A 15,702-nucleotide genomic window follows, 5' to 3' on the forward strand; every position below is an offset into this window, starting at 1 on the left:
CTGTAATTATATGATAAATATCGTGACATCAACCATAGTATGGTATATAAATGTATCAAAGTAACACTCTCTGTACTTTAAACGTACACAACATTACATATCAAGTTTATTCAATAAAAAAGAAAAAAAAAAACAATGGATAACCAAAGTGTATAAATCTGTTGAACTCAATTTAGTTTATCATATGTCCAGATGAACTACAGGTTGGTTATAATTACATTTACTTGATTAACATAGCTACCCTAAAAATTAGATAATACTATCTTCATTTTGAAAATGGGAGAAATAATCTCATAATGTTTAAGTAGTTTTCCCAAGGTTATACATTAGGAAACTGGAGGCATGAAGAATAGGTACTTGAAGTTAAAGCAAGACTCTCATTGTATTTGGAGTCTGAGCTCTGCCTGAAGGAGAAGCTGTAACATCACGAAAGGAGTGAACTCCTTCTTTACTGGTCAGGACTGAACCTTCTGTTCGCCTAGATTGAATGTGTGGAATTAATTTAACAAATAATTTTGAAAAGCTTCTTTGTAACAGACTGCTAAGTCTCAGAAATAAGGCAGTAGGTATGAATGATGAGTCTGCCGATACAGTTCTAGCCCACTCAGCACCAGATCTGGGGATTGTCAAGGGTTAGCTTTCTAATCAGAAGGAAAACAATACGCTTTCACATTGTACTTCCTTTTAAAAATCATCTTAGCAATTTTTTGGTCAATATACAGAACAAAGTATTCTATAACTTTATTCTGATTATAAAAACAACACATGCTGTTTGAAGAACTATAGGCAAAAGCAAAGAAATATGATCAAATAATGTAACCATATAATCTTAACTTTTTTAGGTTCACATTTTGCCTCTCAAATTAACAAAATTCTGAGTTTGTTTTGCTACTTTTTCCATTTGGTATTACATTTAAATAAATATAAAATTATTAAATACCTACTGTGGAAAAACTTCAAATATCCACAAGTATAAAGAAGAAAGACCCATTAGTTACAATGTTACCATCCAGAGTTTAGCACTGTTAAAGTCTTATCAGTTTTTTCAGTAATATTTATATACATGCGGTATTTTCAAAATTTGCTTTATATAAAAGTTGACATCCTTATTTTCTCATTTAAGTTTACATCATTTGGTTTTTCTTTTATGCATTTTCCTAATTGAGGTTGACAAAATTTATAAAGCGGCTTGTATATGCTTTATATGTATATCCTGCTCCATAGTTCTATTTTTTGAATGATAAATTTGTTGAATTGGAATATGTTTAGGTGAATGAATCTAAATTTTCAGTGCACAGGCACACAATGTCTAGTGGCTTTTCAGAATATTCTTAAAATAACCAAAAGTAGTGTCTTGAGAGATTTGCTGCCCTATATTTTGCTAATATTGGGTTGTAAAATCTTTTAGAAATATCATGATATTTTAGGGAAATTGATATCTTTTTCTTATACTAAATGTCATGTTTCTTTTTTTTTTAAATGTCATGTTTCTATTTGTAATCTCCTTAAATCTTTTTCCATATCTTAAATAACTATTAGAATTATTCATGTGGATGACACTCTAAAGGAGTCTTCTTAGTGTAAACTTCTACTTTTGGGATTGGCCAGTACAGGTGATGTAACCAGTGGGCTCTTATGTACAGTCAGGTTGACAGGACAGATAGACCATGAACCTTATGCAGGTTCAAATTCTGGCTCTCTGTCCTAGCAGATATGTAAACTTGGCTCTCTGTGCATCAGTTTACTCATAGGACATTTCAGTTATTATGCTTTTCAGGTCCAGAATTTCTACTTGATTCTTTTTTATATTTTTTCTTTATTCACATTGTCTATTTTTTGAGACATTGTTCTCCTGGTTTCCTTTGGTTCTTTGTCCATAGTGTCCTTTGGCTCTTTGAGCAAATTCATAGGTCATTAGGAGATAATTTAAAGATTACATTAAGGGAAAAATGATAATACATGTGCAGCATTTAGAGTAATATTTGGCCCATTCATAGTAAGCTCTCAACAAATATCAGCTTATTATTATGGAAGACCAGCTCTGAGCCAGCCTTAGGGGCATTGGTAATGTAAAACTTTCATGTAATCCCTGAGGAATGTTCTTCCAAAATTCCTGTCAATCAGTTTGCCATTGTTATGTCTATTGTTATGTGTTTATCCTTCACTGATACATACAAAATGAATCAATAGTGTATAAAACCCATTACAGAAACCACTAAAAACTGTTCTCAGTATTGGTTAGGCAAGGTTAGTCTTTTTACAGTGCCACAGTTGGTATTGGTGGACGATGAAAGAGATGGAATAACAACAACAACAGCAAAACTAGAATCACTTAGAGAGTCATAAATTAATGGAGAAGAGAATCCTTACTCAGTAACTTCTCTGAAATATTTGTTAACCAAGTGGCAAAAACCCCCCAAGAAGCAAAAACAAAAAAACAGCCCATTCAGAACCACTTAAATTCTTACCTTGAAATTATAAATTTATATTTATGATTGAAGAATTATATTTTTAAGCCTGCAAAAATTAAGAAGAAAGGTAAAGCAAATTTTTATCAAACATTTCAAATGAATGCCTCCTTAAAAAATATGTATTTCAGTCTACATTTAACATAAACAAAAAGCTTAACATTGAAAAACAATTACTGCAGCTGTGACATGATTAATATAATAAGCAAAATAATAAAGTAAATAAATAGTAATAAAGTAAGTAAAGCATTTCTCTATGATCAGCCAATTTTCAAAAAGAACACACTCTAAGTGGAGAAGAGAAAGTTGAAAAGGAGATGAATTAGCCTCTAGATGTTGGGGTCTGCACAGAGTCTAAGCTTCACAAAATCCACGTGAAGTAAAAACATGTTTCCATGTAATTGGTAAAGAGACTGAAACTAAGGGAGGTTCAGTACCTTGCTCAAATCTACACTTTGGTAATAATAGGGAAGTCACAGCTCTTCTTTATAAATATATGTCAAATTGAATCTCACTAAAAATCTTATTAAAACAAAATAAAATAATAGTATGATACTCTGCTTATTAAAAAGTCTCAAAATATCAAAGCTTCTATAGGTATTATAGTGTCATTTATAAATTAAAAAAGGAATACAAATATAAATAAACATGGAATATACCTTTGATTAATTATTTTGCATTGTTAAATTAGTCATTGTGAAGTTGGCAGCATGGAAAATTATTTGATATGAATGTTAAGTTAAAAATAAGATATTATATAGAATTAACTTCATCTAGCTTCCAAAAGAGTAATAAACAAAAAATAATATAAAATAAATCATGTGCAGATGGTGATTCTTTATCCCATTTCCCCAATTTCCTGTATTATGCATTTTTTTCTGAAGTGAAACTCTAAGTGTCAATTTAAAAAAAGAATGTAAAAGCATGGCATGAATCTCTTAGGTTAAAAAAAAATCTGTTAGTATTAATTTCTTTCCATCTCTTCCTTACCAAGGCAACACACTTTCTTTTCCAACTTGAAATGTAATAAGGGCCACCTGGGTTATATTCATATTCTCTGCCAGCTGGCACAATGGGAACATAGATTCATATTTACACAGGGGGTTTGGGGACAAGTGGTGACAGATACTGCTTTCCACAGAAACAGTTTACTGCTATGACTCCTTATGATTGTTAAAATTACTTCAACAGTGTAAATTATGACAACTTAGAATTCTTTGATATATATTCACTGGCCAGTGAGTATAAATGATATATTAATAATAAGATCCTCAGTTTTACTAATTTACTCACACCTATGCTAAGTGGAAACTTGACACTTCAACCCTAAGTCTTCAAATGATTCTGAGCATATTCAAGGGTGCCCAGTGACATGTGTGACCAATTAAAGTGCTCTTGGAAGATATATGAGAATTAAATATTTATCTATAGATTAATGTAGAATACTAATAGCTTACACTTTATTGGGTCATAAAGATGACTGCCTCATCCTTTTCATTCCTCACTTGTTAAATCGGCTAGCCAGTAAGGAAAATATAATCATAAATTCTTTCTGGACAGTTTTATAACTTATAATTATCTTCTTTGTTTTTGCTAGCTACTTTTTCTAGAAGGGATTTGTCATTTTTAAAGGATGTTTCATCTGCAGTCTTATGTTGTCATATTGCCAGTTGTCACCTTTTATGAATGCTATTCCATGACAATAATGTCTTTCTAGACACATACTTGGCCATTGAATTTTGATTATCAAAGTTTAGAGCACAAAGGTGAAACTTGCAACTGAGTCCAAAGATTTATAAAAAGAAAAACTTGAAACTCACTTTATCACAAAAATGATTTAGATTATAATCAGTTCTACCTATTGAATATGTGAAAATAAGTGCCAGTCCAAAATAAAAAAGTGTTATTTTAAAAGAACAGATAAAAATAGTGCCTTACTATATTTTTTTAAAATTTTGACACTCAAATGATAGCCTCCCCCAAAAATGTGACTACTTACAGGAAGTTTTTGATGCAACTATCATTTTTTGTAAAGGAGAGGTATTCAATCATATTTGGAATGAGGACCATTTTAGAGTTTGTCATGAGTTTTAGTATAAAGAACTATAATAGGGATAATAAACAGTGTATTTATGCAATTATACAAGTGGAAAAAAACGATCTATTTTCAAAATTGTATTTTGGGTCCCAGCTATTTATTCAATGGAGAATGTGTGCATTTTAATAAATAAAAATAATAGTAATAACTGTGTATTGAAGGTATATCATAGGACAGACTTTTTAAGACAGAGGACTTCTAGTTTTCATAAAAACTCTATGAATAAGAAAACTGAAATTGAGGCGGGATTCAAAAAATTGACCAAGGTAAAAAGAATAAATATGGTATGATCCAATTCAAGATGCATTGATTCAAAGATGCACCATTATCTTACATACCACTAAATTGATGCTATTAATTATGCTGTGGCACAATACTTTCTTCTGACTTGAAATTGTGTGCATACTGAAGGATCTTCTTTAGGCTTAATTTGACATATATATGCTCATATATGTATGTTTTACATATTTAAAAGGAAAATATGAGTGAAATGGATTGGGTAAGACATTCTTAAATTTTCTTTGTATTCACAGTCTGATTTTTCTGAATCAACATATTGATGCAGAATAAGCCACATTTGTGTTTCCATATGTATCATAGTCCTCAGTAGCTCTATAATACTCTGTAATTCCATAAAGTTAATGGAACAGCATTTTTTTAAGGAATACATAAAGGAATTCAAAGTTTTTTTATTATGAACTCTAAAGCTAGCTTTGTAAGTATATACAACTGTTCTATTCCATCATTATTATTAAACATATCAAGTCACCACTGATCCCACCTCTTCCTCACAATCACTTGCTTCTAGAATTAAAATGTATTTAACCATTGTGTTTATTAGGTTCCCAGCCACAGACATCCGTTCTGCTATTTTTGACTAACACTTCTGATGCTTACTCATGTTCAAGCAATAACAACTACATCATGACTGGATGACAGTAATTGCTGAATTTTTTCTTCAGAAATCATGAAATATGAAAAAAAATATGCATCATAGATTATATATAGTATAATTGAACAATTTAAACTACTATACTTTTCTCCACTATGTTGACCCTTTAAAATGGCAGTCTACATAATTAAAGACTGGCAGATTATAGTGTAGGGCTCTTTTAGATGTATTGGGTACTTTTCTCCCTCCCAACAGTAAAAACTAAAAACTTAAAAATGTGTTATTTTCATATCTTACAGTTTAAGGAACATGTTCTTTCTCAAGACAAACTTATTTTTGTAGTTTATATTTAGGAGACTATAAAGGTGTTCTTCAGTCAGTGCTATCTTATCTCCAAAAGTGCCTTTGATTGCATATTTCTTTCAAGTTATAGGATTTAATAATAAAAAAAAAGAACAACCAAAACAAATACAAAACTGCTGTTTGTGAGAAAATCAGTTCTGAATATTGAAGCTTTTTGTTAAGACCTTTCCCAAATTTGAATTTCCAATTTTAAAAAAGTCCCACCCTTGTTATTGTGTATTTTATTCATAGATTATAAATGATGGATTGCTATTATAAAAATTCTAGATCTAGCATAATAGATTAACACATTACAGTATATTAATATTTGCAATAATTTAATATGTGATTATCTGCTATAAGGTGAAGTATCTGTATTATCTTAAAATAGAGTTTAGATAATTGAAGAAAAATGTGGACCCTTCAAAAAGGAAATATTTCATTTAAATAGGAAAAAGAATATGAATGAATATTTAAACATCATGGTGGGGGAAATATCAATGTAACTATAGCAGTAATTCAAGTCCCAAAGTCTTTATGATTAAATAAATTAGTAGATCTTCCATTTTTAATGAATATTCTAGAGTGAAATTCAGGAACATTGGACAAGAGTGCATATATTCCAGGTGATAAATACATTAAGCTATGTAAAAGGACTTCAGGTGGTTATAACTGTCGCTGAATTAAGTCGATAGTACTATATTTAAAGAATAAAATCATGAATATTTTTATCAGTTAAGAATATGTGATTGTGGCAACTGAACTTGATTCTGGTTAAGTGGAAATAAATTCCACATTTAATGGTATGGGGAAGGAAAGACAGTGGAAATAAGGTAAGAAGCCACACCCTGGTCATCTGCTGGTATGGAATAGATGAGCTGGTTTTCATGACCCTATATAGTGAAGTTACATGTTGCTTTGACAGAGCCCATGGGTGGCTCATCAAGTAGTTCATTGCATTCACAGGGCAGTAAACAGCTAAACTCCAGTGCCTGACTTGCTGCACATGGCCACACTGGGTTACCTAGTTTATTTGATGTGGGCATGCTCTCTCTCTCTCTCTTTTTTTTTTTTTTTTTTTTGGTGGTGGTTTCGGTGGTTGTCATTAATGCTGCAATAAAAATGGGGGTGCAGATATCTCTTTGAGATAGTGATTTCATTTCCTTGGATATGTACCTAGAAGTAGGATTGCTGAATCACATGATACTGCTATTTTTATTTTTTTGAGGAACTTCCATGCTGTTTTCCATAGTGGCTACAGCAATTTACATTCTTGCCAACTGTACATAAGGGATTCCTTTTCTCCATATTCATGCCAGCATTTGTTTTCTCTTGTCTTTTTTTAAAAAAATAAAATAAAACTTATTTATTTATTCATGAGAATGACAGAGAGAGGCAGAGACACAGGCAGAGGGAAGAGTAGGCTCCCTGTGGGGAGCTTGATCCATTCTAACAGGTGTGAGGTGATGTCTCATGGTAGTTTTTTAAAAGAATTAATTAATTTCACAAGAGCAAGGAGAGGGACAGGGAGAGGGACAGAGAGAGTCTCAAGCAGACTCTGCACTGAGCACAGAGCCTAATAATGCAGGGCTCCATCTAAGACCCTGAGATCATGACCTGAGCTGAAATCAAGAGACTGTCTTTTAACAGACTGAGCCACCGAGGCACCCCTCTCATTGTGGTTTTGATTTGTATTTTGCTGATGATTGGTGATGCTGAGCATTTTTTTTAAAGATTTTATTTATTTATTCATGAGAGACAGAGAGAGGCAGAGACACAGGCAGAGGGAGAAGCAGGCTCCTCGTAGGGAGCCCAATGTGGGACTTGATCCTGAGCCGAAGGCAAATGCTTAACTGCTGAGCCACCCAGGCATCCCCTGAACATCTTTTCATACACAGTTGGTCATTTGTATGTCTTTTTTGGAAAACTATTCAGAATTTCTGCACATTTTAAAATCAGGTTACTTGGGTTTTTTAAATTGAGTTGCATGAGTTTTTTATATATATTTGGGTATTAATCCCTCATCAGATAGATGATTTACAAATATGTTTCCTATTCTATAGTTTTCCCTTTCATTTTGTTGATTATTTCTTTTGTTATGCAGAAGGTTTTTAGTTTGATATAGTCCTACTTATTTATTTCGTTTTTGTTGCCTGTGCTTTGGTGTCATATGCAAAAGATTATTGCCAAAATTAATATCAAGGAGCTTTTTTCCCTATGTTTTCTTCTAGGAGTTTTATTGTTTTAGGTCTTATATCTAAGTCTTCAATTCATGTTGTGTTAATTTTTGTTACTTGTCCAATTTCTTTGCATATGAATATCTATTTTCTTAGCAACATTTATTGAACACTATTCTTTCCCCTCTGAGTATTTTTAGTACCTTAGTGAAAATTAGTTGACAACATGTGGTAGATTTATTTCTAGGTTGTCAGTTCTGTTCCATTTGTCTGTACTGTTTAGATTATCAAAGTTTTGTAATATAGTCAGAACTTTGGAAGCATGGTGCCTCTAGTTTGTTTATCTTTCTTAAGATTGTTTTGCCAGTTCAGGGTCGTTGAAGTTCCATATAAATTTTAGGATTGTTTATTCAATTTCTGTGATAAATGTTATTGAAATTTTGATTAGGATTCCATTGAAACTATAGGTGGTTTTGAGTAGTATGGACATTTTAACAATACTAATTCTTTCATCCATGAACACAGAATATATTTCCATTGATTTGTTTCTTTTTTAATTTCTTTCATCAATGTCTTAGAGTTCAGTGTACAGACCTTTCACTTCCTGATTAACGTATTCCTTAGTATTTGATTATTTTTGATGTTATTAAAAATGGGATTTTCTTTATTTTGTTTTTTAGGTAGTTTATTGTTAATGTATAGAAATGCAGCTGATACTTGTATATCAATTTTATTTATTGAATTAGTTTATTAGTCCTAACAATTTTTAGTGGAGTATATATTATTTTCTATATAAAAGAACATATCATTTAGAGAGTCAATTTTACTTTTTTCTTTCTGACTTGGATGCTTTTTTGTTTCTTATTTCTTGTCAAATTGATTTGGTTAGTACTTCCAGTATTATGTTGAGCAGAAATGGTTAGAGTGGGCACTCTTGCTTTGTTCCTGGTTCCTTGCTTTGTTCCTCATCCCTTCACCTTTGAATATTATGTTAACTAAGGGCCTCTCATATGTGGCCTTTATTATGTTGATGTACATTACTTATATACCTAATTTGCTGAGAGTTTTTAACGTGAAAGGATGTTGAATTTTGTTAAATACTTTTCCTGCCTGTATTGAGATAATCATATGATTTTTATCCTTTATTCTATGAACGTGGTGTATCATATTTATTCATTTGTGTATGTTGAACCATGTAGCATCTCGGGAATATTTCCCACTTGAATGTGAAGTATGATTCTTTTTTTTAAATGGTCTGATGGTTTCAGTTTGGTAGTATTTTGTTGAGAATTTTTGCATCTAATATGTACTTTAGTCCTTTAATTTAGCAATGTCCTTATCTGGTTTGGTATTAGGCTAATACTAGTATCATAAAATGATTTTGAAAGTACTTTTTTATTTTTAATTTTTTGGGGAGAGTTTAAGAAATATTGCTGTTCACAATCAGACAACAAAAAGACATTAAAAGCATTCAAATTGGCAAAGAAGAAGTCAAACTCTCCCTCTTCGCCGATGACATGATACTCTACATAGAAAACCCAAAAGCCTCCACTCCAAGATTGCTAGAACTCATACAGCAATTTGGTAGCGTGGCAGGATACAAAATCAATGCCCAGAAATCAATGGCATTTCTATACACTAACAATGAGACCGAAGAAAGAGAAATTAAGAAGTCAATCCCATTTACAATTGTACCCAAAAGCATAAGATACCTAGGAATAAACCTAACCAAAGAGGTAAAAGATCTATACCCTAAAAACTATAGAACACTTCTGAAAGAAATTGAGGAAGACACAAAGAGATGGAAAAATATTCCATGTTCATGGATTGGCAGAATTAATATTGTAAAAATGTCAATGTTACCCAGGGCAATTTACACGTTTAATGCAATCCCTATCAAAATACCATGGACTTTCTTCAGAGAGTTAGAACAAATTATGTTAAGATTTGTGTGGAATCAGAAAAGACCCCGAATAGCCAGGGGAATTTTAAAAAAGAAAACCATAGCTGGGGGCATCACAATGCCAGATTTCAGGTTGTACTACAAAGCTGTGGTCATCAAGACAGTGTGGTACTGGCACAAAAACAGACACATAGATCAATGGAACAGAATAGAGAACCCAGAAGTGGACCCTGAAATGTATGGCCATCTAATATTCGATAAAGGAGGAAAGACTATCCATTGGAAGAAAGACAGTCTCTTCAATAAATGGTGCTGGGAAAATTGGACATCCCCATGCAGAAGAATGAAACTGGACCACTCTCTTTCACCATACACAAAGATAAACTCAAAATGGATGAGAGATCTAAATGTGAGACAAGAGTCCATCAAAATCATAGAAGAGAACACAGGCAACACCCTCTTTGAACTCGGCCACAGTAACTTCTTGCAAGATACATCCACAAAGGCAAAAGAAACAAAAGCAAAAATGAACTATTGGGGCTTCATCAAGATAAGAAGCTTTTGCACAGCAAAGGACACAGTCAACAAAACTAAAAGACAACCTACAGAATGGGAGAAGATATTTGCAAATGACATATCAGATAAAGGGCTAGTTTCCAAGATCTTATTAAATTCAACAGCAAAGAAACAAACAATCCAATCATGAAATGGGCAAAAGACATGAAGAGAAATCTCACAGAGGAAGACATGGACATGGCCAACATGCACATGAGAAAATGCTCTGCATCACTTGCCATCAGGGAAATACAAATCAAAACCACAATGAGATACCACCTCACACCAGTGAGAATGGGGAAAATTAACAAGGCAGGAAACAACAAATGTTGGAGAGGATGCGGAGAAAAGGGAACCCTCTTACACTGTTGGTGGGAATGTGAACTGGTGCAGCCACTCTGGAAAACTGTGTGGAGGTTCCTCAAAGAGTTAAAAATAGACCTGCCCTACGACCCAGCAATTGCACTGTTGGGGATTTACCCCAAAGACTCAGATGCAGTGAAACGCCGGGACACCTGCACCCCGATGTTTCTATCAGCAATGGCCACAATAGCCAAACTGTGGAAGGAGCCTCGGTGCCCATCGAAAGATGAATGGATAAAGAAGCTGTGGTTTATGTATACAATGGAATATTACTCAGCCATTAGAAACGACAAATACCCACCATTTGCTTCAACGTGGATGGAACTGGAGGGTATTATGCTGAGTGAAATAAGTCAATCGGAGAAGGACAAACAGTGTATGTTCTCATTCATTTGGGGAATATGAATAATAGTGAAAGGGAATATAAAGGAAGGGAAAAGAAATGTTGGGAAATATCAGGAAGGGAGACAGAACATAAAGACTCCTAACTCGGGGAAACGAACTAGGGGTGGTGGAAGGGGAGGAGGGCGGGTGTTGGAGGGGAACGGGTGACGCGCACTGAGGTGGACACTTGAAGGGATGAGCACTGGGTGTTTTTCTGTATGTTGATAAATTGAACACCAATAAAAATTAATTAAAAAAAAGAAATATTGCTGTTCATTCTTTAAATATTTGGTAGAGTTCACCTGTAAAACCATCTGATTCTAAACTTTTCTTTGTTGGGAGATTTTTGATTAATGCTTCAATTTCAGTCTTAACTAATCTGTTCAGATTTTCTATTTCTTCATCCTTCACTCCTGGGACCTCATATATATTGAAGTCTTCATCCATTTCTACTAGGTTATCCAATTTTTTGCGTATAATTGTTCATAGTAGTCTCTTACCAGCCTTTGAATGTTTTTATTTAATAAATATTGTTTTATTTTTTATTTTATAAAATGTACAGTTGATGGGATCTGTACATTTCTGATCTTCACTATCAGCTGGGAGATCTCCACCCTTCATTTTCCTGGTGTATATTACTTGAGCTCTGTGCTCTGAACCAGTTTAATAATTCCTTTACTAGGGAGCTCCTGAAGGACTGCCCTGGCCAGGGAACCTCAAATCTTCTGTCTCAGAGACAATAGCTGGAGTTATAAGCTTATAGTTGGGAACTTCCTTACCGAGTTTGTCACATGTTGGTTTGTCAAAGAAGACCAGGTTATGGAGCTTGTGCCGAACTTTGCCTTTGGACCACTTTTTCTTTTTGGGATTGCCCCAGATTTGTTCACTGGGTCTCTATCTTTTTTTTTGGCTGACTTTCTAGCATCTTTCTTTTTCTTGTCATCCTTGAGTGGCATTACAAAGCTAGGAGATTAATCAGCGCCCACCTCTGCAGCCTCTCTAAGATGTCAGACGCAAAGCTATCCTTCAATTTTTGTAGTACCGAAATTGATACTCTTTCTATCTCATTTTTTATTTGATTATATACAATCATCTTTTATGCCTCATTTATTTGATTATATAAAATCATCCTTTATGCCTCATTTTATTTATTTGAATCTTCTTTCTCTCCTTCTGAGTCTAGATAAAGGTTTGCCAGTATTTGCTTATTTTTTTCAAAAATCAGGTCTTAGTTTCATTGATATTTTCTATATTGGTTTTATGGTCTCTATTTCATTTGTTTCTGCTCTGATCATTATTATTTCCTTCCTTCTGCTAAATTGAACTTAGTTTGTCATGATTTTTCTAGTTCCTTGAGGTATAACGTTGAGTTGTCTATTTGAGATCTTTCTTTTTTCTTAATATAGACACTTATCTGTATGAAATTCCCTCTTAAACTATTTTTTCCTGCATTCTGTAAGTTGTGGCATGTTATGTTCCACTTTTGTTTGTTTCAAGACATTTTCCCTATTCATTTCATCTTTGACTTTTTCCACATATTTGTAATTTTTAAAATTTTCCTACTGTTATTGATGTCTAGTTTCATACTATTGTAAGATAAAGTTGTTATTATATTTTCTATAACTTATTTTGTGACATAACATATGATCTATTCTGGAGAATGTTTCATGTACACTTGAGGTGAATGTGTATTCTCTTGCTGTTGGATGGAATTTCTGTATATGTCTGTAGGTCCATTTGGCTTAATCATAATTCAAGTCCAATGTTTCCCTATTGATTTTCTGTCTGGATTACTTGCCTTTTTAAAAAAAAATATTTTATTTATTCATGAGGGACATAGAGAGAGGCAGAGACCCAGCCAGAAGGAGAAGCAGGCTCCATGCAGGGAACCCAATGTGGGACTCCATCCCAGGACTCCAGGATCATGTCCTAGGCTGAAGGCAGGTGCTAAACCTCTAAGCCACCCAGGGATCCCCTGGACTACTTGCCTTTTGTTGAAAATGCTATATTGACATCCTTTACTGTTATTGTGTTGTCTATTTCCCCTTTCAGATCTCTTCGTATATGCTTTTAATGTATTTAGGAGCTTCAAAGTTGTGTGCAGGTATATTTGTGATTGTATATCCTCTTGATAAACTGACCCCTTCATCATCGTATAATAATCTTTGTCTCATTAGAACTTTGTGTTAAAGTCTGTTTTTTTTTTTTTTTTTCTGATATATAAAGTTTAGCTACCTCTGCTCTCTTTTGGTTTTTCCTTGCATGGAATATCTTTTTCTATCCCTTACTCTCAGTCTTCATGTGTCCTTAAAGCTGAAGTGAGTATTTTGTAGGCAGCATATAGTTGGGTCTTGTTTTTGGATCCACTTAACCACCTAATGACTTTAGATGGAGAATTCAGTCTATGTACATTTAAGTAATTATTCATAGGTAAGGACTTACTAATACTGTCTTATTAATTAGTTTTGGCTATCTTGTAGTTCCATTATTCCTTTCCTTCTTTCTTAGTGTCTTCCTTTGTGAATTGATAATTTTCCACAATTGTATTGATTTTCTTCTTTGTATATTTTGCATATCTACCATAGGTTTTTGCTTTGTAGTTACCATGAGTCTAACATAAATCACCTTATAGATATAACAGCCTATTTTGCCCTAATAATCACTTTAATTGCATACAAAATCTTACTTTTTTTTCTTTCCACATATTATATTTTTGATGTCACAATTCTTATACTGTGTATCCTTTAACAAATTATATGGCTATTTTTTAATACTTTTGCCTTTTAACTTTTATACTAGAATTAAGTTATTAACATACCTCCTTATTACATTATTAGAGTGTTCTGATTCTTAATTTCACTATATACCTATCTTTACCAATGTATTGTATATTTAATATGCTTTAATGTTACAAATAAGCATCCTTTGATTTCTTCTTGAAGAACTCCTTATGGCTTTTCTTGTAAGCCAGGTTAGAGATACTGATATATCTCTACTTTTATTTGTTTGGGACAACCTGTCTTATCTTCATTTCTGAGAGACTTTACTGGGTAAAGTATTGTTGGTAGACTGTTCCCATCCCCACCACAACTTTGGTTATATTATCCAAATATAACCTTTTAGGGGTTCGCATGTATGTGATATTTTCTTTTCTTATTTTTAAAATTATGTCCTTGATTTTAGACAATATTATTATAATAAGTTTCTAGGAAATAATTTTCTGTTTTATTTTTTGGGTGACCTGTTTTATGAACTTGAGTGTCCAAATGTCTCCACTAGTTTGGGAAGTTCTCAGCCATATTTATCCTTTAAATAAGATTTCTCTTCCTTTCTCTGTCTCTATCCGGCTTCTGAGACTGCAGTAATGAATAGATTGTTTCTCTTAATGATATACTATAATTCATGTAGGTTTTCCCCATTCTTTTTCCTTTGTTCTCCTGTGACTGGATAATTTAATAAGTCCTGCCTTCCACTTTATATCCTTTATTCTGTTTAATGCATCGGCTGTTGATGCTCTTTGTTATATTTTTCATTTCATTCATTGTATCCTTCAGCTCCAGAATTTCTGTTGGGCTCTTTTATATGATTTCCATGTCTTGGCAAACTTCTAATTTTGTTACAGACTGTTTTTCTAATTTATTGAAGTATTTATTTAACTATTTATTATTTATTTATTGTTTATTTTCCTGTAGCTTACTGAGCTTCTTTAAAACAGTTACTTTGAATTCTTTATAAGGTAAATTGTAGATTTTCATCTTTGTTTTTTTTTTCTTTCTTTGTGTTCAGTTACTAGGAAATTATTATGATCCTATGAATACTCATTAACTCTGTCACAGTTTACTCCCTCTCCCATGGAGAGCTCACACAGGAAGCTCGCCACAGGGTAAGGTATGTTGTCTGTGGGCCATTTGGGAGATCTACAGGTGAGGCATTCCTATGGCTCGCGGGTGAGCTTCTTTATGGAGTCTGCAATGTAGTAAATAGGATTCATGTTTCTTCAGTTCCACTTTCGCAACTGCTACACATTCCTCAGTCTTGAAGCCCACCTAAGTATTCTGGATCAGGGCAAGAAAGAAGTGGATCTCTGGCAGAATTCTGCACAGCTGGAGAAGGCTGGTGCTTATTCACCTGCTCTCAGTTTCCCTAGTAGAAGGAGTAACTGGTCAAAAAAGTCTCTTTAGACACTGAGCTGTGCCACATTGAGGAGGGATGATGTGGGTAACATGAAACTGTTCCACTTACCCTTCTTAATACATCCAATTTCAGATTTTCTCTGCTCCAGTAGTTTGCTAGAACTTCTCCACTGGACTCCTGGAATTCCACAGAGGATCTGTTATCCATGAGTAATTGTTTAAACCAGAGTTATTTTAGGGGAAGATAGTAGAAAATTCTTATTCTCCCATGATGATGCCATCACCATTCATTTATTCATTCATTCATTCATCTTTGTGAATAGGTATTTGCACATGTGTGTGTATATTTTGTTTTTTTTCTTACCACAACAAATTCCTTTTGCAAAT

At 33.3% G+C, this 15,702-nt stretch overlaps 1 pseudogene; it reads right to left on the minus strand.

The window, feature by feature from the left end:
- Positions 1 to 11,455: 11,455 nt before the first annotated feature.
- On the minus strand, positions 11,456 to 12,138 carry LOC121488683 (annotated as a pseudogene).
- Between the last annotated feature and the right edge of the window lie 3,564 nt (positions 12,139 to 15,702).

The sequence above is a fragment of the Vulpes lagopus genome, chromosome 4 (assembly GCF_018345385.1).
Source record: "Vulpes lagopus strain Blue_001 chromosome 4, ASM1834538v1, whole genome shotgun sequence".
Classification (NCBI taxonomy): domain Eukaryota; kingdom Metazoa; phylum Chordata; class Mammalia; order Carnivora; family Canidae; genus Vulpes; species Vulpes lagopus.